Genomic DNA, 25,190 nt, shown 5'->3' on the forward strand with positions numbered 1-25,190 from the left:
GGCGAGGAGCCTGGGTGGCTCAGTCAGTTAAGCCTGCAACTCTTGATTTTGGCTTAGCTCATGATCTCACCAACGGTGAGATCTTAAGACCCGCCTCTCTGTGTTAACAGCGCTCAGCCTGCATGGAATTCTCTCTCCTTCTCCTTCTTCCCCTCCCTCGAAATAAATAAACATTAAAAAAAAAAAAAGAGGACATGTCCTGGAGTGCCAGGGTGGCTCGGTCGGTTAAACGGTTAAGCGTCTGACTTTGGCTCAGGTCATGATCTTGCTGTTCAGGAGTTCAAGCCCTGCCTTGGGCTCTGTGCTGACAGGTCAGAGTCTGGAGCCTGCTTCACATTCTGTGTCTCCCTCTCTCTCTGCCCTTCCCCTGCTCATGCTCTGCCTCTCTCTCTTTCTTTCTCAAAAATGAGTAAACATTAAAAAAATAAATAAATAAAATAAAAAAGAGAGAGAGAGTGGCGCTTGGAGGGCTCAGTCAGTTGAGCATCTGACTTTTGATTCTGGCTCAGGTCGTAACCCCAGGGTCTTGGGATAGAGTCCGCATCAGGCTCCGTGCTGAGTGTGGAGCCTGCTTAAGATTCTCTCTCCTTCTGCCCGTCTCCCCTACTCATGCTCTCTCTTCTAAAATTAAAACAACAAAAAAATTTTTTTTTTTTAAGAAGAGAGAGACTCATAGAAATTAATCAATCCATTCAACATCACATAGCAAGTAAGTGACGAGCCCGGATACGGAACAAGTCTGTCTGAACCACAAATCCTGATGAATCCTTGTAAAGAAGAGGTAGACACCAGGGGTTAACCTGAAGCAGGCACCAGAGTGAACATCTCCCGTCCGGCAGCCAGAGGGTGGTGGTCTGTGGACCAGTCTCTGGGTGGAGAAGGCCCGGTGGAGACGTTTGCCCAGTCTGTGGGTCTACCTCCTCAGCCATCTCAGCTCTCTGGCCACTCTGGACATTCAGAGGGTGTCTTTGCTTTGTGGAGATTCTCCTGTCCGATGAGGTTGATATTAAAGCTGAAGATCTTCCCTGGCTGAGGACATTAGCATTTTCCCCAAGACTAATGGCCTGCGGTTGACTTAATTAGGATATTTGCAGAATTTCTCACTAGTATGGGTGTTCAGATAGCCAATCAGCTCAGGGCTGTGAAATCAGACCAACCCTGGGGGGGCAGGTCTAGGGTTTCTCTGCCTTGAGAACCTTCCCTTCTGGTGGGGACCTCTTCCCCCATATTGATATGCACATGGCTTCTCCCCACTTGGGTATCCTGGGTGAGGTTCAAGTTCTCATTAAAGCTCTTTCTCTAGAGGGAATTTTATCACGTTGGGCATTTTATCAGGTTTTGAATATTTTTCTTCCAGTTGGTCCTCAGATAGTAAAAGTACAAGTTACGTGGATGAACTCTTGCTCAAAATCTATGCACCTATAGTTTCTCCTCTGAAGAAAAATGAACCAAAATTTGGACCCGGGGCAGAGGAATCAGGGTCATCTTATTCTCAGAACACAGAGACTTGTTCAAGTGACTATTTTCTCCCATGGACAGTACACAACTGATACCACCTTAGATGCAGAGAGAAGTGTGTTGATTACATATGAAGAAGGCCTTGGGGGGCTCCTGGGTGGCTCAGTTGGTCGAGTGTCCGACTTCGGCTCAGGTCATGATCTCACCGCTCCCGAGTTCAAGCCCCACGTCCGGCTCTGCGCTGACAGCTCAAAGCCTGGAACCTGTTTCAGATTCCGTGTCTCCCTCTCTGTCTCTGCCCTTCCCCCTCTGTTTCTGCCCCTCCCCCACTCGTACACTGTCTCTCTGAAAAATAAATAAACATTAAAATAACTAAGGGAAAAAAAAAAAGGAATGCCTTGGGCATTAGGGCGCCAACCTCTCTTCAGAAACTGGCTGAGGAATACCATTCTAGGGGAAGAAAAATTTGCTTTGACTTCTTATTTACTATGGATCAGGGTCCAGAATCTTTCACGTGGGATATTGACCTGCCAAAATGGGTAAGATGCAAATGCTTTTCTCTGGTATTTTTTTTCAATTAAAAAAAATGTTTATTTTTGAGACAGAGAGCAAGTGGGGGAGGGGCAGAGAGAGAGGGCGACACAGAATCTGAAACAGCCTCTGAGCTGTCAGCACAGAGCCCGATGTGGGGCTCGAACCCACGAACCGTGAGATCATGACCTGAGCCCAAGTCAGACGCTCAACCGACTGAGCCACCCAGGCGCCCCTCTTTTCTCTGGTATCGAAGAAGGTAAAATAGAAACATTTGGAAGAGACAGTAATGGTAACCCCAAAGATTGTGGTCTTCTTGCATGGTAAGGCAGTAGCCACTTCCATCGTCAACTTAGACAGGTTCTTCGTCCAGAATTCTCTTTTTCATTGAGAGTGTGCGTGTGAGCTCGTGCATGTGCACACACGCACGGACTCGCAGTTTTTTGCATCCTTCTTTGAACCCACTTTGTCATCCTGATGTTGGTCTCCTTAATATTCTCACTGTGAATCTGTGTGAGAACGATGGTGATGTTGCTACCATCTTGAAACGTGGGTGGTGGCTTCCCCTTTTGTGAAGCTATTGTTGCTCTGTAATTGAAGGTGGACCACTGATGGGCCCTTGTCTCGTATTTCCTGCAAACACAGTCCTCTCTGGGGGAAGGCACAGGTGTGGCAGCCATGAGTGAGGAGAGGTTCCTGCTGCCGGTGCTCCCCTGACATCTTCCCTCATTCCCTTTCTCAGTCAGCCCCACGCGGGCTCTTTCCTGCTCACCCTTCCAGAGACTGAGCCACCCTGGGAACCCCTCATTCACAGGACCTTTCTCCAAAAGACCCTCTTCTCAGATATTAGCACTCCTGTGATCACGGCAGCACTATTCGCAATAGCTAAGATGTGGGAACAACCTAAAACGTCCATCAACAGATGGCTGGATAAAGAAAATGGGATATGTACATGCAACCGATTACTATTCAGCCTTAAAAAAGAAGGGAATCTTGGGGCGCCTGGGTGGCTCAGTCAGTTAAGCGTCCGACTTGGGCTCAGGTCACGATCTCAAGGTTTGTGACTTTGAGCCCCGCATCGGGCTCTGTGCTGAGAGCTCGGAGCCTGGAGCCTGCTTCGGATTCTGTGTCTCCCTCTCTCTCTGCCCCTCCGCCGCTCACGCTCTGTCTCTCTCCGTCTCTCAAAAATAAATAAATGTTTTTTGTTTTTGTTTTTAAAAGAAGGGAATTCTGCTGTTTGCCACAACATGGATGGGATGCCACAACATGGTCCCCAAGTTGCCACAACTTGGGGACATTATGCTGAGTGATAGAAGTCAAACAGAGATGGACAAGTACCACATGATTCCACTTCTTTTTTTATTTTTTTTAAATTTTATTTAAATTCGTTAGTTAGCATACAGTGTAGTATTGGTTTCAGGAGTAGAATTTAGTGAATCATCATTTACATACAACACCCAGTGCTCTTAGTCACAAGTGCCCTCCTTAATGCCCATCACCCATTTAGCCCACCCCCGCCCCCCTCCAGCAACCCTGTTTGTTCTCTGTATTTGAGAGTCTCTTATGGTTTGCTTCCCCCTCTTTTATTATTTTTTTTATGTTTATTTATTTTTGAGAGAGAGAGAGAGATCGCGCAGGGGAGGGGCAGAGAGAGAGGGAGACACAGAATTCAAAGCAGGTTCCAGGTTCTGAGCTGTCAGCACAGAGCCCGACGCGGGGCTCAAACCCACGAACCGCGAGATCGTGAACTGTGTGAAAGTCAGACACCCAACTGACTGAGCCACGCAGGTGCCCCTGTTTTTATCTTATTTTAGTTTTCCTTCCCCTCCCCTATGTTCATGTGCTGTGTTTCTTAGTTTCCACATGTGAGTGAAATCATACGATATTTGTCTTTCTCTGATATATATATATATATATATATATATATATATATACACACACATATATATATGTGTGTGTGTGTGTGTGTATATATATATATATCCCACATCTTCTTTATCCATTCATCAGTTGATTGACATTTGGGCTCTTCCTAAAATTTGGCTATTGTTGATAGCGCTGCTATAAACATTGGGGTGCATGTGCCCCTTTGAATGAACATTTTTGCATCCTTTGGATAAATACCTAATAGTACTTGGGGCACCTAGGTACTTTGGCTCAGGCCATGGGTTTCAGCCCCGCATCAGATTCTGTGCTGACAGCTGGGAGACTGAAGCCTGCCTCGGAATCTGTGACTCCTCTCTCTCTGCCCCTCCTTTGCTCATGCTCTGTCTCTCTCTGTCTCTCAAAAAATGAATAAACATTAAAATACATACATACATACATACATAGTACAATTGCTGTGTTATAGGGTAGTACCGTTTTTAATTTTTTGATGAACCTCCATACTGTTTTCCAGAGTGATCTTTCTTTAAAAGAATGGAATTTATTTGTTTATTAAGTGTTCATTTATTTTTGAGAGAGAGAGAGAGAGAGAGAGCACGTGAGTGCACCCAAGTGGGGGAGGGGCAGAGAGAGAGGGGGACCAAGGATCCCAAGGCAGCTCGGTGCTGACAGCAGGAAGCCTGATGCAGGGCTCAAACCCATGAACCCTGAGATCATGACCTGAGCTGAAGTCCAGTGGTCAACCACTGAACCCTGCAGGTGCCCCTAAGATTTTATTTTGAACGGGTCAGCCTGGGTGGCTCAGTAGGTTGAGAGTCTGGCTCTTGATTTAGACTCCGGTCATGATATTGCAGTTCATGGGGTCAAGCCCCACATCAGGCTCTGTGCTGACACTGCGGAGCCTGCTTGGGATTCTGTCTTTCCCTCTATCTCTGCCTCTCCCCTACTTGTGCTATAAACAAACTAACACACATTTTTTTTAATTAAAAAGAAAGACTTTATTTTTAAGTAATCTCTACACCCAGTGTGGGGCTTGAACATACAATCCAGAGATCAAGAGTCACATGCTCTACCCACTGAGAGAGCCAGGCTCCCCTGGATGATTCCACTTTATGAGATATCTAAAAAAGATGAATTCAAAAAATCAGAATTTAAAATGGTAGTTACCAGGGTTTGGGGGATGGGGAATTGTTAGGAGGCATACAGGTTCAGTTAAGTAAGATAAGTTAGCTCTAGAGACCTACTGTACAATATTGTACTTATAGTCCAAAATAATGTGCACTTAACATTTATTGAGAGGATAGGTCTCATGTTAAGTGTTCTTACCACACACAAAAAATAATAATAAGTGAATAAAATAAACAGCCTCGGGGCGCCTGGGTGGCGCAGTCGGTTGAGCGTCCGACTTCAGCCAGGTCACGATCTCGCGGTCTGTGAGTTCGAGCCCCGCGTCAGGCTCTGGGCTGATGGCTCAGAGCCTGGAGCCTGTTTCCGATTCTGTGTCTCCCTCTCTCTCTGCCCCTCCCCCGTTCATGCTCTGTCTCTCTCTGTCCCAAAAATAAATAAACGTTGAAAAAAAATATTTTTAAATAAACAGCCTCTTTTCTTCACCTTCCCTTCAGACTTCTATAGGAGGCAGGTGGAAATGAGAAACAAAGACAGGAATTAGATCCAAACTGTTCAGACACAAATACCCCCAACCCCAGACCCCAGACCCACAACCTATTTGAAGCTCCTGGAAGGCCAAGGAATACAAAGCTTTTCCAGGTGGAACGGAAACATTTGAGGACTCCATGTGGGTGTTCTATATGGGCTAATTTCTTTCTTTCTAAGGACCTTTTATATTATTCTTTCAGTTATTACTGAATGTCATATATGTGCTTTGTAAAAATTTTCAAACAATCCAGACATGTATAAATGAAAAGTTGTTCCAGAAACCACTGCTGGTAATAGTTCCAAATGTGTAATTCCAGACTCTCCTCTCTAAAAAATACTATATATATTGGGGTGCCTGGGTGGCTCAGTCAGTTAAGTGTCTGACTTCACCTCAGGTCATAATCTCACAATTCACGAGTTTGAGCCCTGCACCAGGTTCTGTGTAGACCGCTCAGAGCCTGGAGGCTGCTTTGGATTCTGTGTCTCCCTCTCTCTCTGTCCCTCCTCTGCTTGTGCAGTCTCTGTCTCTCTCTCTCTCTCAAAAAGAAATAAAACATAAAAAAAATTTTTAAAAATACTATATCTAGTGTATATATATATATATATATATATAATTTTATATAGTATATAGTATATATCTGACGCACATAATGATTACTTCTCCATGATTTCTTACTCAGTTAAATGTCATGGGCTTTGTTCCATACTTTATAGGCACCTCCAACGGCTGCATGGTATTTCATTGTATGGATGTATCACACGCTATTTTTTGGATCTCACACTGAGACACAAATGGGTTGATTCCCATGTTGGTTCCAGAAAGCTCTCTCTTGCCTGCCCACATTTACACTTATTACCCAGCAGCTTAACTAGTCTCTCTGCCAAATTTCTGTCTCTAACCTTTGACTCTAGCTCAAGGTTTGGACGATCTGCTCAGCTGTGATTCTGGTCCCCTTCCAATTGGGATTTCTCGTTTTGACCTGCTGCTTCTACTTTCACGCACTGCTCCCAAGTGCGCCCCTAGTCCCAGGGAAGCCAACCAGCCTTACCCAGCCCTCATGTGTTTATGTGTGGCAGAGGCTAGGAGCCGACACTCTAGCCCTGTCTAAGTTGAACACGGAGCCCATCGCTTACCTAGGTAAAAACTGTTCTGAGGGGCGCCTGGGTGGCTCAGTCGGTTAAGCATCTGACTCTTGATTTCGGCTCAGGTCATGATCTCTCAATCTGTGAGATTGAGCCCCTTGTTGGGCTCAGCACAGAGTGCAGAGCCTGCTTGGGATTCTCTCTCTCTGCCTCTGACCCACTCACATTCTCTCTCTTTTTCAAAATAAATAAACATTAAAAAAAAAAACTGTTCTGGATGGGGTGCCTGGGTGGCTCAGTCAGTTGAGCATCTGACCCTTGATTTCCACTCAGGTCATGATCCCAGGGCCGTGGGATCGAGCCTTGCATCAGGCTCCACACTGAGCATGGATCCTGTTTAAGATTTTCTCTCTCTCTCTCTCTCTCTCTCCCTCCCTCCCTCCCTCACTCCCTCCCTCCCTCCTTCTGCACCTCCCTGTTTATGCTCTCTCTCTCTTAAAATAATAAAATAAAATAAAATAAAATAAAATAAAATAAAATAAAATAAAACAAAAAAAATGTTCTGGGGCGTCTGGCTGACTCAGTAGAGCATGCCAATCTTGATCTCAGGGTTGTGAGTGCAAGCCCCACATTGGGTGTAAAGCTTACTTAAAAATAAACATACAAAGAAACAAACAAATAAAAACTGTCCTTTGCTTCAGCCTCTACAATGCAATTACCACTGCCCTACCAGCCACGAAAATATCTCATCGTCCAAATTTGTATCTGCCACGAATGGTTAACTTTTTTCAGATAGAAGAGGGTCATGTGTGACGAGATGCAGTGCAGAGAGGGGGAAGGGCCATGTGCTACTGAGTCACAAAGACTTGGATTTAAGTCCTGCTGCTCTAGTCACTAACTATCCAAGGGAACTTAATAGTTCCAAACCTTACATGGGAGTGGTACTATCTCTTCCACAGGGTCTTTTTTTTTTTTAATGTTTATTCATTTTTGAGAGAGAGACCGTGGGAGAGAGGCAGAGAGAGAGGGGGGGACAGAGGATTTGAGGCAGGTTCCTCACTGACAGCAGAGAGCCTGATGCCGGGCCTGAACTCATGAATTTCGGAGCTGAAGTCGGATGCTTAACTGACTGAGCCACCCAGGTGCCCCCAGAGGGTCATTTGAGGATGAAGACAGGTTTGAAAAGCATCTCAAAGGTGTTTGAAATAGCCGTTGTGATTAGATCCTTACTAACAGCTTTTGAGTGGGGATGATTGATTTTCCATAATTCTCCAGAAAAAGTAGTGTTTTTCTTTCCCATTACAACGGTCATAAACTGGTTGGTCATGGATGGAATTTTACATGAAGGGTGGGTTTGTTTCTTGAACAGACGATGCCTGTGGATATCAAATTGTGAGTTTATAAGTTTTGTTATTTGGTAGACCACATCCCTCGACTTTTCTCTTTTTCAAAAATGTCTTTGTTCTTGATTCCTGCCTTTTTTTAAAAGAGTGTGTAAGTGGAGGAGAGAGGCAGGGAGAGAGAGAGTCCCAAGCAGGCTCCAGGCTCAGTGTGGAGCTCAACTCAGGGCTTGATCTCATGACCCTGGGATCAGGACCTGAGCCAAAATCAAGAGTTGAACACTCAAACGTCAAGTTGTATTACACAGCTGTAATCATCAAGACAGTATGGTACTGGCACAAGAACAGACACTCAGATCAGTGGAACAGAATAGAGAACCCAGAAATGGACCTACAAACGTATGGCCAACTAATCTTTGATAAAGCAGGAAGCCCATGATACTTAACTGAGTAAGAAATCATGGAGAAGTAATCATCATGTGTGTGGGATATATACTATATAATACATAAAATAATACATATATATTATCCCTCTGGTTTTGTATATACATATATATTTATATATAATATGTATATATATAATATTTATAAAATGTGTATATATATATATATATATATATATATATATATATATATATATCCTTGAGGAGAAAGCACGTCTTACTTACTAAACACGTCTCTGGAGGCAAGGGAAACAAAAGCAAAAATGAACTACTGGGACATTAAAATAAAAACTTTCTGCACAGCGAAGGAAACAATCAGCAAAACTAAAAGGCAACCGGAAGAATGGGAGAAGATATTTGCAAATGACATATCAGATAAAGGGTTAGTATCCAAAATCCATAAAGAACATATCAAACTCAACACCCAAAAAACAAAGAATCCAGTGAAGAAATGGCCAAAAGACATGAATAGACACTTCTCCAAGGAAGACATCCAGGTGGCCAACTGACACATGAAAAAGTGCTCAACTTCACTCATCATCAGGGAAATACAAATCAAAACCACCATGAGATACCACCTTACACCTGTCAGAATGGCTAGCATGAACAACTCAGGCAACAACAGATGTTGGTGAGGATTCAGAGAAAGAGGATCTCTTTTGCATTGTTGGTGGGAATGCAAGATGGTGCAGCTACTCTGGAAAACAGGATGGAGGTTCCTCAAAAAACTAAAAATAGAACTACCCTACAACGCAGCAATGGCACTACTAGGTATTTATCCACGGGATACAGGGGTGCTGTTTCGAAGGGACACATGCACCCCATGTTTATAGCAGCACTATCAACAATAGCCAAAGTATGGAAAGAGCCCAAATAGAAATTGATGGAAAGAGTCCATTGATGGATGAATGGATAAAGAAGATGTGGTACACACACACACACACAAACACACACACACACACACACACACACACACACACACACACACAATGGATTATTACTCGGCAATCAAAAAGAATGAAATCTTGCCATTTGCAACTACGTGGATGCAACTAGAGGATGTTATGCTAAGCAAAATCAGTCAGAGAAAGACAAATATATGACTTCACTCATATGAGGACCTTAAGACACAGAACAGATGAACACAAGGGAGGGGAAGCAAAAATAATATAAAAACAGGGAGGGGGACAAAACATAAGAGACTCCTGGATATGGAGAACAAACAGAGGGTTACTGGAGGGGTTGTGGGAGGGGGGATGGGCTAAATGGGTAAAGGGGCATTAAGGAATCTACTCCTGAAATCACTGTTGCACTATATGCTAACTTGGATGTAAAGTAAAAAAATAAAATTAAAAAAAAAAAAAAGAGTCGGACAGTCAACTGACTGAGCCACCCAGGTGCCCCTGATTCCTGCATTTCAATATATATTTTGGAATCAACTTGTCCGTTTCCACAAAATAAAACAAACAAAAAAACCTGTAGGGATTTTGACCAGTCATTACTTCTGTAGATTATTCGTGGGGCAGAATTGACAACTTTTCCAATTACTCAACATATTTCCAGTCATTTGTGTCTTTGTTTACATCTCTCAGTACAGTTATAGTTTTCTCTGTAGATGTATCCCACCTGTCTTTGCTCGTTTTCTTCCTAACTACAGGATAAAATTTTTTTTAATGTTTTTATTTATTTCTGAGACAGACAGAGACAGAGCATGAGCAGGGGAGGGGCCGAGAGGGGGGAGACACAGAATCCGAAGCGGGCTCCAGGCTCTGAGCTGTCAGCACAGAGCCCGCCGCAGGGCTCAAACCGCTCAGGGACGCGAGATCATGACCTGAGCTTAACCGACTGAGCCACCCAGGCGCCCCAACTACTGGATACATTTTATGCTGTTACAACACAGTTTATATTTTAGTTCAATCTGTTCCATTAAAAATAATTTTTGTGCCAGGGTGCCTGGTAGCTCAGTTGGTTAAGCACCTGACTTTGGCTCAGGTCATGATCTCACGAGTTGAGTTTGAGCCCCACGTGAAGCATAGAGGTTAATTAAAAATAAAATTAAAAAAAAAAAAAGGCTTTCTTCCCACACTTTCAATAAAATCTAAACTCTTTAGTCTGCCTGAGTTATGAGACTGGTCCAAGCAGACCCTGCCTTCTTTAACATTTTTTTAATGTTTATGTATTTTTAAGAGAGAGAGAGAGAGAGAGAGAGGCAGAGAGAGAGGGAGACACAGAATCATAAGCAGGCCCCAGGCTCTGAGCTGTCAGCACAGAGCCCGATGCGGGGCTCAAACCCACAGACCGCGAGTTCATGACCTGAGCCCAAGTCGGACGCTCAACCGACTGAGCCACCCAGGCGCCCCGAGAGAGGCCTTTCTGACCACACTATGGTCCCTGTGGTTTCTGTCTCTACCGCCGTGCCCCTCTCTCTGGTTTTCGTCATCACATTTACCACAACAGGGACAATCATTCTGTTTGCTCATTGCTCACTTGATGATTGGTCTTCCCCACCGGATTGTGAACCACATGAGGGCAGGAACCCTGCACATCTTGTTCACCGTGTGTTCCCGGCCCATCATTCTGCGCTCACCACGGGGAGATACGTAATAAGTGGTTGTTGAATAAATGGATCCATCTTGCCTAAGCTAAAGGTCAGTAGTTCCGAAGGCAGAGACTCTCCACAGGGGCTGGATGAACCACTGAGAGTCTCAAGTGATTGCGTGTAACATCTAATGACAAAATTGTGTGTGCCTGGGAGAGAAGATGGGTGAATTATGTGGAAATGAACTCAACGCAAGCTCTTCACCCAGTCAGAGGTAGTATGGGATTCCCATCTGTGGGTCCCTAACAATTGCTTCTTTCTGACCCCTCTCCATCCTTCATCTGGGTAAGTGAAAAGAAAAGACGACCCCCAGACAGGAAGAGCGGGTGTGGAGAGAAGCATACCAATTACACACCACTGTCTCCTGCGGAGGCCGGGGGCTCATGCGGGGCGCTCGTGGAGGTGTCCTTGTGGTTTGAAATCCTCGCCTGCCTTGTGAAAGGCTCAGATTCCATTTCTGGCCCACGCAGCTTCCTCTCAGCCCACCAGTTGCCACACAGCAGACACTCGATAGATAACCGTGGAATGATTGAATGACCACGGTCCTTTGATATTGGCCATCAAGGACACAGATTAAATTGTCCCCCCATGCCTTCTAGCAGCTACTTTCTCCTGCACACCCATCCCAACCGTCACTTCTGGCAGCGGCAACCAGGAGACTGGTGGTGCCTGTTACCTCCTCTAAAGAACTGATAAGACTAAGAGAGGAGAGGCACAGAGATAGCACATGGGGAAGGGGAGGAGGGGAGAGCAAACCCTCCCCCAAATTCTAGAGAAACAGCTGCAGCCAGGAGTCCATTAACAATTCAAGGTCAAGGCATTTTCTTTATCTCCCCCCCCCACCCCAATATATTCCAGTCCTGTTTTCCTTATGAATGCTAGCCCTGGGTTACTCTCATTTCCGTACTAAAAACACCACTTGATTAAATAGATGGACATTTAAACATTGAAGTTAGTTGCCGACATTTACCTGTGGGATACACAAAAATGGTCTTTTGGTTAAAATTGCAAAATATCACAAATAGAGGGGGCACCTGGCTGGCTCAGTCAATAGCACATGTGACTCTTGGTCTCGGGGTTAAAAGTTCGAGCCCTATGTTAGGTGTAGAGATTACTGAAAAATAAAATCTTGGGGCGCCTGGGTGGCTCAGTCGGTTGAACGTCCGACTTTGGCTCGGGTCATGATCTCAAGGTTTAAGAGTTCGAGCCCCGCATTGGGCTGTGTGCTGACAGGTCAGAGCCCTTCTGATTCCGAGTCTCCCTCTCTCTCTCCCCCTCCCCGACTCACGCTCTCTCTCTCTTTCAAAAATAACTAAAAATGTAAAACAAATTTTTTAAATAAAAATAAAAATAAAATCTTAAGGGGCGCCTGGGTGGCTCAGTCAGTTGGGCATCCAACTTCAGTTCGGGTCATGATCTCACGGTTCATGGGTTCAAGCCCCTGTCAGGCTCTGTGCTGACAGTGCAGAGTCTGCTTGGGATTCTCTCTCTCTCTCTCTCTCTCTCTCTCTCTCTCTCTCTGCCCCTCCCCTTCTCTCTTTCTCTCTCAAAATAAATAAATAAAAATAAAAATAAAATAAAATCTTAAAAAAGAAAATTTCTTTAAAAATATAAAATGTTACAAATAGGGCCGTACGGTCGCTTTCTATCCAAACCAACCATATTCTACCATTGCTTAATTTCATCCCTGGGTCTACCTGCTCGATTTAGGATTCATTTGGTATTCAAACCCAGCCCAGGCTTTTCATTTACTCAGAAGCTCCCTAGGGGCCTTTCTGGGCTGAGCTTCCCGCTCAAACAAGTAGCAAAAGCTCCCAGCTCCCAGATCTCTATCCCTGTCCGCATTTTCAAAAACTACACTTTCATCTCCCACGACCGTCCAGAGAGCTGACCCAGAAAGCAGACCCATTGGTAGAGCTGGCTCTCCTGCTAGGCCTCCGGCCTTTCCCCTCAGCCTCTAGTCCAGGAGGCTAAAATGGACGTAAGAGGACAAGACCCTGGGGGTGGGGCGGCCAGGGTCCCTCCTCTCTGTCTCCGAGGCGTCCTCTGATGGGGATGTGGTTACCTGGGTGACAGGAGTCTGGTCCTCAGGCCTTGGCAGGAGCCTCCTAGTCAGAATGCTAATTTACTCTTCTTCAAAGCTCCTGCAATTCTTTATTATTATTATTTTTAACAAGGCACTGCTGCCTGGATTTCAAGGGACTCTGTCTTTTGTTGGCCTTTCTGAATGGTTTTTAAACAGTGTTCTGATGGAGACGGAACCCTGATCTGAAGATCTGGAGTAGTTTCCTCACAGTCCTCTGGGAAGCCGACTCCCCAGGCCGTGGGCTTGGCCAGAGCAGGCTGTGGGGTTAGTCCTGCTGGAGAAGGCCTGCGGCCCGAAGGGTCTTCCCAATCTCGGGAGTGATCTGGAGGAACCCAGCTGCCTCATCATGAAGTGTCCTGAAGGATCCAGAAGGCTTAGGAATTCCAGTCCTGGCTCTGTGAGGCTTTGTTTTTCTAGACCCCGTCTTCTTATCTCTAAAATGAAGACCTTTCGGGGTGCCTTGGTGGCTCAGTCACTTAAGCGTCAGACTTCGGATCAGATCATTATCTCACGGTTCGTGAGTTCGAGCCCCGCGTCGGGCTCTGTGCTGACAGCTCAGAGCCTGGAGCCTGCTTCTGATTCTGTGTCTCCCTCTCTCTCTGCCCCTCACCTGCTTGTGCTGTCTCTCTTTCTCTCTCTCTCCCTCAAAAAATAAACATTAAAAAATTTTTGAAAATTAAAATGAAGAGCTTTTATTTTTGCCACATTCTTACACATCTGTGTACTTTCACATCAGCTATGAACTGAACTGTGTCCCCCTGCCCCCCACAAGGTTCCTGTGTCGAAGCCCTTACCTCTAATGTGACCGTATCCATAGATGGAGTCTTTAGACTGGTAAAGTTAACGAGGTCACAAGGGTGGGACGTGAATCTAACATAACGGAAGCCTTCTAAGAAGGGGAAGAAAGACACACGTGCACCCCCTCGTCGTGAGGACAAGAAGTCTGTCCGCAGGCCAGGGAGAGGGCTCTCTCCAGAGGTCTACTCTGCCAGCGTGAACTCAGACCTGCAGCCTCTAGAACTGACAGAAAATACATCCCAATTGTTTAAGCCACCCGGTCTGCGGTATTTTGTTACAGCCGCCAGAACCGACTAACATGATATTGTTTAAGACTCATTTGTTTACTTGAATACACTTAAATAAAAAGGAAACTTGACATCTCCTTTGTAATTGGAAAATTGGTAGCACTCACCATAAATAAAATCAATCAGGGCCAACCAGGCACAGAGCCTTGAGCCCAGGATACTTTTAGGGGTCTAGAAAATGCTTTAATGTAAATTTCTTTTAAAATCAGAAGGAAAAGGGGCTCCTGGGTGGCTCAGTCAGTTGAGGTCAGGTCATGATCTCACAGTTGGTGGGACTGAACCCTGAGTCATTCTCCAGGCAGATAGCACTGAGCCTGCTTGGGATTCTCTCTCTCCCTCTCTCTCTGCCCCTCTCCCCACTCTCTCCAAACAAACAAACTTTAAAATCAGAAGAGAAAAGACAATAATGAATCCAGCCTGGATTATATTCTTGTTTATACCAATGCAGTCATAAAATATCATTTTTAAACTCTACCTTCCCTCACTCCCTCCTTTCTTTTCCTTCCTTCCTTCCTTCTTTCTCTTTCTTTCTTTCTTTCTTTCTTTCTGTCTGTCTTTCTCTCTCTCTCTCTCTCTCTCTCTACCTTTTTCATTTAACGTTAGAAGGTCCCACCAGGGCAAAAGTGCCTAGGGCCCATGAAAGTCAGAGTACAACCCTGGAGTGAATGTACCTATAAAAGAAACACAATGAAAACAGAATCAAGTTACTAACTTCTAGCTGATTCTGCCTGCTGAAATTTTCTATACCTCCTTTATGTGCTTCCTTAGACCTTTGTTTGTTTTGTTTTTAAGTTTATTTATTTTTCAGAGAGAGAGAGAGAAAGAGAGAGAGAGAGAGTGTATAAGCAGGGAAGGGCCAGAGAGAAAGAGAGGGAGACACAGAATTTGAAGCAGGCTCCAGGCTCCAAGCTGTCAGCACAGAGACTGACACAGGGCTTGAATCCATGAACCGTGAGATCATGACCTGAGCTGAAATTGGATGCTTAGCCAACTGAGCCACTTAGGTGCCCTGCTTTTCCACTTTTTAAAAAAAATTTCTTTATTTATTTTGTGTGTGTGTGTGTGTGTGTGTGTTTGTGTGTGTGTGTGTGTGAGAGAGAGAGAGAGAGAGAGAGAGAGAGAGAGAGAGAGAACGAGTGGGGGAGGGGCAGAGAGAGAGAGGGAAAGACAGAGAATCCCAAGCAGCAGGAAGCACAGAGCCTGAAGTGGGGCTCAAACTCAGGACCCGCGAGATCATGACCTGAGCCCAAACCAAGAATCAGACCCTTGACCGACTCAGCCACCCAAGTGCCCCCCACCCAAGTCCTTCTTTAAAAAGGAGATTAACATGTGTTAGGTCTTTAAAGACCTACTGGCACCAAATTGATACTTTGTCCTGGAGAAATCAGGAAGGATCAGAAGAAATTGAAAAGGAAAAGCTTCCTCGGTCTGTGATTTTTTGTTAGCTTGTACGCCTAAAATTGCTTGACACCCCTCCCATGGGTTCATCCCATACTGCGGAGACACTGGATTTGATGATGACAATGATGAAGATGTTGATATTGGTTGTTAGATTCCTGTGGTCCAGGTTTGGTTTGAGTGCTTACTGTATTTCTGGCCCTGGGCTAGAAATTTTCATATTCAAATCTCACATAATCCTCACCAGGACATTGGGAACACGGTATTAATATTTCCATCTTAAGATAACTAAAGCTTAGGGAGGGTGAGTGACTTGCCCAGAATCACTTAGGAAATACCAGAGCTTTAAATCCAGGTCTGATTGGCTCTGAATTCCATGCTCTTAATCCCCAGGTTACACTTCCTATTTTTGTCTCCCCTTTTTCATTGATTTTCTTTACAAACCACATTGTATGGGGTACCTGGGTGGCTCAGTAGGTTAAGCCTTTGACTCTTGATTTCAGCTCAGGTCGTGATCTCACGGTTTGAGTTCGAGCCTCGAGTCTGTCTCCATCTGTCAATGCCTGCTTGAGATTCTCTCCTCTCTGCTTCTCCCCCACTTGTGCTCTCCCCAAAATACATAAATAAAAATAATAAATTAATTAAAAATAAAATAAAAACCATATTATATTTATTTATTGTTTTGAATGGATAGTTATTCACATATGAAAAATTTTAAATACCGAACAGTGAAAAATAAGTCTCCTTCCCACTCCAAGATACCCAATTTCCCTCGTGAAACTGATAACCCACTCATCAGTTTCTTTCTTTTCTATTTTTTTTTTTTTATCTGAGAGAAAGCATGAGCAGGGGAGGGGCAGAGGGAGAGAGAGAATCCCAAGTAGGTTCTGTGCTGTCAGTGTGGAGCCCAACATGGGGCTCAATCCCATGACCCTGGGATCGTGACCTGAGCAAAATCAAGAGTTGATGCTCAACCCATTAAGCCACCCATGCTCCCATCATCAGTTTCTTAAGCATCCTTCCAGCTTAATCTATAACTATTTATATATTTTTTAATTTTTTAAATGTTTTTATTTATTTTTGAGAGAGAGAAAGAGAGACAGAGCATTAGTGGGGGAGGGGCAGGGAGCGAGAGGGAGACACAGAATCCAAAGCAGGCTCCAGGCTCTGAGCTGTCAGCACAGAGCTCAACACGGGGTTTAAACTCATGAGCTGTGAGATCATGACCTGAGCTGAAGTCAGATGCTTAACCGACTGAGCCACCTAGGTGCCCCTGTTTACATTTTTTTAATGTTTATTTATTTTTGAGAGAGAGTGAGAGAGAGCAGGGGAGGGGCAGAGAGAGAGGGAGACACTGAATCCAAAGCAGACTCCAGGCTCTGAGCTGTCAGCACAGAGCCCAACGTCGGGCTCGAACTCAGGAACTGTGAGATCATGACCTGAGCTGAAGTCGGATGCTTAACCAACTGAGCCACCCAGGCGCCCCTATCTATAACTGTTTAAAGGTAGTTTCTAGAAAAAGGCAAAATCATGACTCACAGAGATATAAAATGGACACATGTTAAAGATTTCATTCTTCTCATTAATCAACGAGGGAACCAGGCAGATATTAGAATCACAGAATCTGAAAACAGACATGTTTATAGATCAAGAGTATTAAATGAATATGTAAATAAAGACAAAACTGTTTTTTCCATAGGGTGGGGGAAAGGAAGTCAATTAAACCTCTATTGGACAGAAAGAATTTGCAGGTCTCTAAAAATATTTTGCATGCTATCAGCTACTACAACTTCTAGAGTTGTATAATGACTCAAAGACTATGAAAGGCGGATAGCTTGGAAAGGGTTTGCTGACTGTAGACACATTTTTTTCCCCCTCCCAAACTGGTAACTACTCTATTAGGTTCTTAAGTATCCTTTCTGGTTACTCTCTAACAAGCAACCATAAATGTATACTCCTTAGTCTTTAAACACAGGTTCGACCCCACACTGCCCACGGTGTCTGAAAAGTATTTTTTCCCAACTCCTTTTCAGGTGGTCTCCTACACCCCCGTCAATGATGGAGCTGTCACAAAGGAAGATTCTGCCTTATCGAAGGGTGGAAGGCGACAGTTCTCCACCCTGAAGACCCTGGAAGCATCCTGAGCCGGGCTGGGCACCATGCCATCTACGTACACATCTGGCTTTGCAAAGACCACAGCTATCAGGAAGCAAGAAAAACCCTGATGCTGGGGGAGAAAGAAGAGTTTGCAGATAGGAATATACTACTGGGGAGGAGAAAATTTTATTTCACCTTTCAGGATTCTTCTAGTTGGTCATGAGACAGGGGCGCCCGGGTGGCTTAGTCTGCTAAGCATCTGACTCTTGATTTCAGCTCAGGTCATGATCTCTCAGTGTGTGGGATCGAGTCTCGTGTCAGGCAATGCACTGATAGCACAGAGTCTGCTTGGGATTCTCTGTCTCTGCCCCTCCCCTGCTCACTCTCTTTCTCTCTCAAAACAAATAAATATATTAAAAAAAAATCAATATGCCAAAGAACATACCTTGGGTAGCAAATGTGCTCCCGGCAGTAATAAGTACAAAGGGACTCCACAGTAGGGGTTCCAAGAAAGAATATTTTAAAGATTTTATTTTTAACTAATCTCTACACACAAGGAGAGGCTCAAACTCACAACCCCTGAGATCAAGAGTCACACGCTCCATTGACTGAGCCAGCCAGGTGCCCCTAAGGACAGCATATTTTAAAATCTAGGGGCGCCTGGGTGGCGCAGTCGGTTAAGCGTCCGACTTCAGCCAGGTCACGATCTCACGGTCCGTGAGTTCGAGCCCCGTGTCAGGCTCTGGGCTGATGGCTCAGAGCCTGGAGCCTGTTTCTGATTCTGTGTCTCCCTCTCTCTCTGCCCCTCCCCCATTCATGCTCTGTCTCTCTCTGTCCCAAAAAATAAATAAACGTTGAAAAAAAAATTAAAAAAAAAATAAAATCTAAATGTTATTCATTTTTGAAGAGGTTGGTGGGAGAAAAACTCTCTAAAGGCCTGATATACAAGGGAAACCATTTTAGATTTCTTTCTAAGTCCACATGACTGTATTTAAACTTTGCTCAAGCCAAAAGACTTATGGCCCGTCACACATGCATTGTACATCTGCTTTGTGAATAAGCACCCTAAAGGAAAACCACCTTGTCCTTGAGATTATTGCTCAGTGCTCCTGTCTCCTGTCTTCCTTTAGGACAAAACTCGCGATTCCTGCCTCTACGCTAATTCTATCATCTTTTGAGCCTTTACAAGATGTAAAACGTTTGTAACCCTGTAAAATCTATTCGTTCTCCAGAACGCTTTCTTCCCTGTGAAGAGCGTGTTTCCCCAGGCAGCTGTCCTAACTTTGGCTCCACTAAAACTTTCTTTTCTGCTTTTAGAGATTCTAAAAGGTTGGTTCATTTGCATCGACAAGTGGTTCATTTGCGTTGTTCAAACATTTTAAAGGAAATGAGGTTTATAGCGAAAAGGTTTCTGCCTCCTCCACACCCAGTTACTTCGTGACCTTCGCTGGAGATAAGCACAGTATTTTGCATCCTTCCGGAGACGTTGTGCACGTATGGAGGCAAATATTATTTTTCCTTTACCTACACAGATTATAACATACTTTTCACGTTGTACCATATTCCGCTTTCTTCCCTTAAAATTTATCTTTAAGAGCCTTCTCTTTCAATACACAAACAACTGCCTCATTCTTTTTCTTTGAATTATTTTTCTTTTCTTTGGGGGGGGTGCAAGTGGGGGAGAGGGGCAGAAGGAGGGAGAGAGTGGAAATCAAGAGTCAACAGACTGAGCCACCCAGGCACCCTGCGATTTTATTTTTTAAAGTGATCTCCACATCCAATGTGGGGCTCAAACCCACATCCCTGAGACCCAGAGTTGCATGCTCACTGATTCAGCCAGCCAGTGCCCCTCACATGTTTCAGAACAATTTCTACATCCTTTTCATTGAATTATCTTTTCCCATCTCTTTCCATTTTCTACTAGAATCGTTGAATTTTTATTCATTCATAGGTACTCTTTATACAGGAGGGGAACTAACTCTTTGTCTGGAATAAATTGCAAATGAGTTTCCTAGTGTGGCCCTTAGATCTTTCATTTCAAAAATGTTGCCTCATTAGAGGCGCCTGGATGGCTCAGTCGGTTAAACGTCCAACTTTGGCTCAGGTCATGATCTGACACTCGGTGAGTTTGAGCCCTGCATCAGGCTCTGTGCTGACAGCTCAGACCCTGGAGCCTGCTTCAGATTCTGTGCCTCCCTCTGTCTCTGCCCCTGCCCCACACCGCACCCCCCCCCATCTCTCTCTCTCAAAAATAAACAAAAAATTTCTTAAATAATAAAATAAAAAAAATAAAAATGTCGTATCATATTGAAAAAACAGGTACAAGCCACACAGAACACATCTGCCAAATTGATTGTTTCTGAGCCACCAGTCTGCCACTTCTATTTTTAGTCATAAGAAAATAGATGAGCAAACAAAGGGAGGGAGGCTGTAAATGGCACTGACCACAGTCCAGCAGCGATGAGCATGGAACCCGCCATACCCCAGTTCCGGACCAGGGGATGATTCCTGAATACCAGTTACCCCTGATGGCAAAACATCAGTGAAGGGTGATCCATTTGTTGCTATCAAATGGCCCAATTCAGAAAAAATTATGCATGAGGCTGAGGCAATCGGAGGAAGCCTGAAAGCCTAGACCAGGCATAGGAATATCTAGGTTCTAATCCATGACCTGAACAAGCCATTTCCCTTGTCTGGGCCTGTTTTCTTACCCACACGGCGAGATGTGGCACAGAGTGAGGTGGTTAGACAACCCTAGATGACCGCAAGGCTCCCTTCCAGCTCTGGTATCTGGGGGACCTGGGGCTAATTTGAATACCCTGGGACAGCTAAATTCTGGGGGCTGTTCCTTGTTAAGAATAAGAACTTATACGTGCATATCACTTTGTAAGAATCAAGGCCCTTTAAGTTAAACCACATGAAGCAGACAAGGCAAAATTTCTCATCATCTTTAACAGGAGGAAATAGGGCCTAAGTAGATATGCAGATAAGAAGCAGGAAATCAGCAGTCTGGGGTTAAGTTCCAGCTTGGGGACCACCTGGCTAGCTCAACTGGTGGAGCAGGTGACTCTTAGTCTCAGGGTCATGAGTTCGAGCCCCATGTTGGGTGTAGAGATTACTTAAAAAAAAAAAAGAAAGAAAAGTTGCAACATAGAGACTGAATAGATGTGTGGCCTTTGGACAGTGACCTAGCTTCAGTTTCCTTACCTATAAAATGGAACAGATCAGGGGCACCTGGCTGGCTCAGTGTATAGAGTATTGACTCTTGATCTTAAGGTCATGTGTTCAAGTCCCACACTGGGCATAGAGTCTACTTAAAAATAAATAGGGGAGCCTGGGTGGCTCAGTTGGTTAAGCATCAGATTCTAGATTTTGGTTCAGGTCATGGTCTCATGGTTCTTGAGTTTGAGGCCCAGGTTGGGCACTGTGCTGACAGCACAGATTCTCTGTCTCCCCCCACCCCCCACCCTCAAATAAATAAACATTTAAAAATAAATAAAGGGGACAGATCAATTATGGTAGTGCATGTCAAGCACTTAGCACAATGGTCGTGTTATAAAATGAATGATTATGTCTCCTTTGAATTCCTATGTTGAAGCCTTAACCCTTCTACGTGGCTGTATTTGGAATGGGGCCTTCAAGGAAGTATTAAGGTTTAATGAGATCATAAATGTGGGGCCCTGGATAGATTAGTGTCCTTATAAAAAGAGACACCAGAGACCTAGCGCCCTCTGCTCTCCCTGAGCACACACACCAAGAAAAGGCCATATGAGGACTGAGAAGGCAGTTGTCTTGCAAGCCAGGAAGAGAGCTCTCACCAGAAGTCAAATCCACTGGAACCTTGACCTTGGCCTTCTAGTCTCCAGAACTGTGAGAAAATAGATTTCTTTTCTTTTTTTTTAAATGTTTATTTATTTATTTTTTTTTTAATTTTTTTTTAACGTTTATTTATTTTTGAGACAGATAGAGACAGAGCATGAACAGGGGAGGGGCAGAGAGAGAGGGAGACACAGAATCTGAAACAGGCTCTAGGCTCTGAGCTGTCAGCACAGAGACCGACGCGGGGCTCGAACTCACGGACTGCGAGATCGTGACCTGAGCCGAAGTTGGCCGCTTAACCGACTGAGCCACCCAGGCGCCCCAAATGTTTATTTATTTTTGAGAGAGAGAGAGAGAGAGAGAAAGAGTGTGAGTGGGGGAGGGGCAGAGAGAGAGGGAGACACAGAATCTGAAGCAGGCTCCAGGCTCCGAGCTGTCAGCACAGAGCCTGATGCGGGGCTTGAACCCGTGAACTGTGAGACCATGACCTGAGCTGAAGTCAGACGCTTAACTGACTGAGTCACCCAGGCACTCCAGAAAATAAGTTTCTGTTGTTTAAACCACCCAGCCTGTGGTATTTGTTGTGGCAGCCCGAGCTGGCCAAGACAGCCTGGTACATTCAATATACTTCAGTTATTATCGTTGTCATTGTCATCACTATTACCTCTCTTGCTCAGAGTCCCCCTACCAGTGAGTGAGTGGGTGGCTGAGCCAGGCTGAGGAAGCAGGTTCCTTGGCTTGCAGACTGTCTCCTTGCTCTTGGGCAGGACCCGTCCAGCTCCTCTCCTGGGGCTCTTGCCTTCATGGCTGCCTCTACTCCGTGCCCTCCACCTCACCCACAAAGGCAGGATTCACTGGGGTGCAGCCTGGGAGAGAGGGGTGTGTGTGTGCGCGCACGTGTGCATGATTCACCCAGGAGAAGGAGGTGTGTGAGGTGATGGGAAGCAGGAATCTCCTCCTCCATCAAAACCGGGGCACCTGGGTGGCTCATTCGATTGAGTGTCCGACTCTGGATTTCAGCTCACATGCTTCCAGGGTTGTGGGATCGAGTCCCCCGAGTTGGGCTCTGTGCTGACAGCATGGAGCCTGCTTATGATTCTCTCTCTCTCTCTCTCTCTCTCTCTCTCTCTCTGTGTCTCTCTCTCCCTCCCTCCCTCCCTTCCCCCCACTTCCTCTGTCCCTCTCCCCCAGCTTGTGTGTTCTAGCATGTGCACATGCATGCACTCTCTCCCTCTCGCTCTCTCTCAAAAAAAAAAAAAAAAAAAAAAAAGCAGGAAATTCTCTTCTGCCTTTGGTCCCCTGAGAACTCCTCTGGGCTGGAGGGAAGGCTAGGGGAGTTTCAGATTAACCCTCCCTGCCCCAGACCAGAACCAGCCCAGGCAGGGGGCCTAGAGGAAAACATCTGCTCCTTCCTAACCCACTCCTCCCCTCATAGATGCCCTGAAGGCTCAAAGAGGCTTCTGAACAACCTGAACCCTGCAATAGGAACAGATAAAGTGTGTTAGTACCTACAAGATACCCGTCACCTAACAGTCTCACTTTGTTTCTCAACACACAGGCAAGTCTTACAGTTGGCAGAGTTGAGTCTTGAAAAGTCAGGCCTAGAGGCCCTTCTCCTGCAATCTTTTGCCATCCACACAGACGTGTGTCTCTTCTACTGATGGTAAGGACAGAGTCGGCCTCACCCTGCCCCCATCTCATACTGCCCAACCCAGGGCCTTGCATGGTACATGCTCAATACATTTTGTAGAATGGAGGAATAAATGCCAATGATTAGATCAAAGAAAAGTAAAAAGGGTTCTCCTATTTGGGAAGATAGTGTGACCATTGCTCTAACAAACGCAAACATCTCTGTTCTTCCAACCCAGCACATTTGCTCCTGGGAAGGCACCCGACATCGTTTTAATATTTATTAGCATTATTTTTACTACTATTAACATTGGTTTATTTATTTATTTATTTATTTATTTATTTATTTATTTAATTTAGTTTAAGTAATCTCTACACCCCACGTGGGGCTCAAACTCATGACCTGAGATCAAGAGTTGCATGCTCTTCTAGCTGAGCCAGCCAGGCACCCCATACTATCAGCATTGTTATTTAAATATTACTTATTGTCCAAATATCAACTCATTACTTTTTAAAAACTTTTTTTAATGTTTACTTTTGAGAGAGAGAGAGAGAGAGAGAGAGAGAGACAAAGTGCGAGTGGGGGAAGGGCAGAGAGAGAGGGAGACACAGAATCCGAAACAGGCTCCAGGCTCTGAGTTGTCAGCACAGAGCCCGACGTGGGGCTCGAACTCATGAACCGTGAGATCATGACCTGAGCCGAAGGTGGTTGCTTAACTGACTAAGACACCCAGGTGCCCCTCATTACTCTCTTTTTAAGCTCATTTCTCTTCACATCCACTCTTATTAGCCCTATTTTATAGATGAGGAAATGGAGGCAGAAACAGGGTCAGTAGTTAGTTGAAGCGGGGATTCAAACCTGATTGTTTATATCAGATTGTAATTGTCAAAGTTCTTCACTTCTGTGAACTCAGCCTCACAGTGATCCTGGGAAGCAGGTGCGGGTTTCTATGGCTCATCCAAAGCCATAGGGCACAACCCCAGGATCAAGATGTGGAACTAGAACCCAGGTCTCCTTGGGACTGGCTCTGACACACAAAGGCTTGCATTGTGTGAGGATGTGAAGCCCATGCACCATGTGGGTCTTTCTGCTGTTGGGGGATTAGGATCCATTCCTGAACAGGGAGCCTGGGCTAATTCATGACTGAATTCACCTGGGGGGGTGCAGAAATTCTGTAACAGAGAGGAAGAACCAGTGGACAGAAACTTTCATTCCAGAATACGGGACTGTTTCCTATTGCCCAATGCACTGCCTCTGCCCCTTTGTGGTCCCTCTCCTTGGTACACCCGCATCCCACGTTCTCGCTCTAGCTAACGCCTCATACTTTGCAATTTACCTGGATATTTATATCTTCCAGGAAACCCCTGCCCCTCTCTGAAGCTGGATCAAAGGACAGTCCTCCAGGCTCCCACAGCACCTGATGATTTCTTACATCTTTATGCTTTCCACTGTGTATTAAAAGGGGCTGCATTCTTCCATGCTCCTGGAGAGGAAGAACAAATATTGTTAAAATGTCGATACTACCCAAAGCAATCTACATATTCAATGCAATCCCTATCAAAATAACACCAGCATTCTTCACAGAGCTAGAACAAATAATCCTAAAATTTGTATGGAACCAGAAAAGACCCCCAATAGCCAAAGCAAGCTTGAAAAAGAAAACCAAAGCAGGAGGCATCACAATCCCAGACTTCAAGCTATACTACAAAGCTGTAATCATCAAGACAGTATGGTACTGGCACAAGAACAGACACTCAGATCAATGGAACAGAATAGAGAACCCAGAAATGGATCCACAAATGTATGGCCAACTAATAATCTTTGACAAAGCAGAAAAGAATATCCAATGGAATAAAGACAGTCTCTTCAGGGGCGCCTGGGTGGCGCAGTCGGTTAAACGTCCGACTTCAGCCAGGTCACAATCTCGCGGTCCGTGAGTTCGAGCCCCGCGTCGGGCTCTGGGCTGATGGCTCAGAGCCTGGAGCCTGTTTCTGATTCTGTGTCTCCCTCCCTCTCTGCCCCTCCCCCATTCATGCTCTGTCTCTCTCTGTCCCCAAAAAAATAAATAAACGTTAAAAAAA

The 25,190-nt window shown here is 45.0% G+C and overlaps 1 long non-coding RNA gene and 1 other non-coding gene across 2 annotated transcripts; both read right to left on the reverse strand.

Annotated features, from left to right (window-relative positions):
• Positions 1-2,135: 2,135 nt before the first annotated feature.
• TRNAP-UGG (transfer RNA proline (anticodon UGG)) lies at positions 2,136-2,220 on the reverse strand. The gene has a single exon. It is a non-coding gene; the product is annotated as a tRNA-Pro (tRNA).
• Positions 2,221-4,874: 2,654 nt separating this feature from the next.
• On the reverse strand, positions 4,875-24,620 carry LOC121043406 (uncharacterized). Its single transcript, XR_005796824.1, has 2 exons — positions 24,446-24,620; positions 4,875-4,994 (listed from the first exon to the last, which is right to left on the reverse strand). It is a non-coding gene; the product is annotated as an uncharacterized LOC121043406 (long non-coding RNA).
• Between the last annotated feature and the right edge of the window lie 570 nt (positions 24,621-25,190).

This window comes from Herpailurus yagouaroundi, unplaced genomic scaffold (assembly GCF_014898765.1).
Source record: "Herpailurus yagouaroundi ecotype Mexico unplaced genomic scaffold, PumYag 187, whole genome shotgun sequence".
In the NCBI taxonomy this organism is placed as follows: domain Eukaryota; kingdom Metazoa; phylum Chordata; class Mammalia; order Carnivora; family Felidae; genus Herpailurus; species Herpailurus yagouaroundi.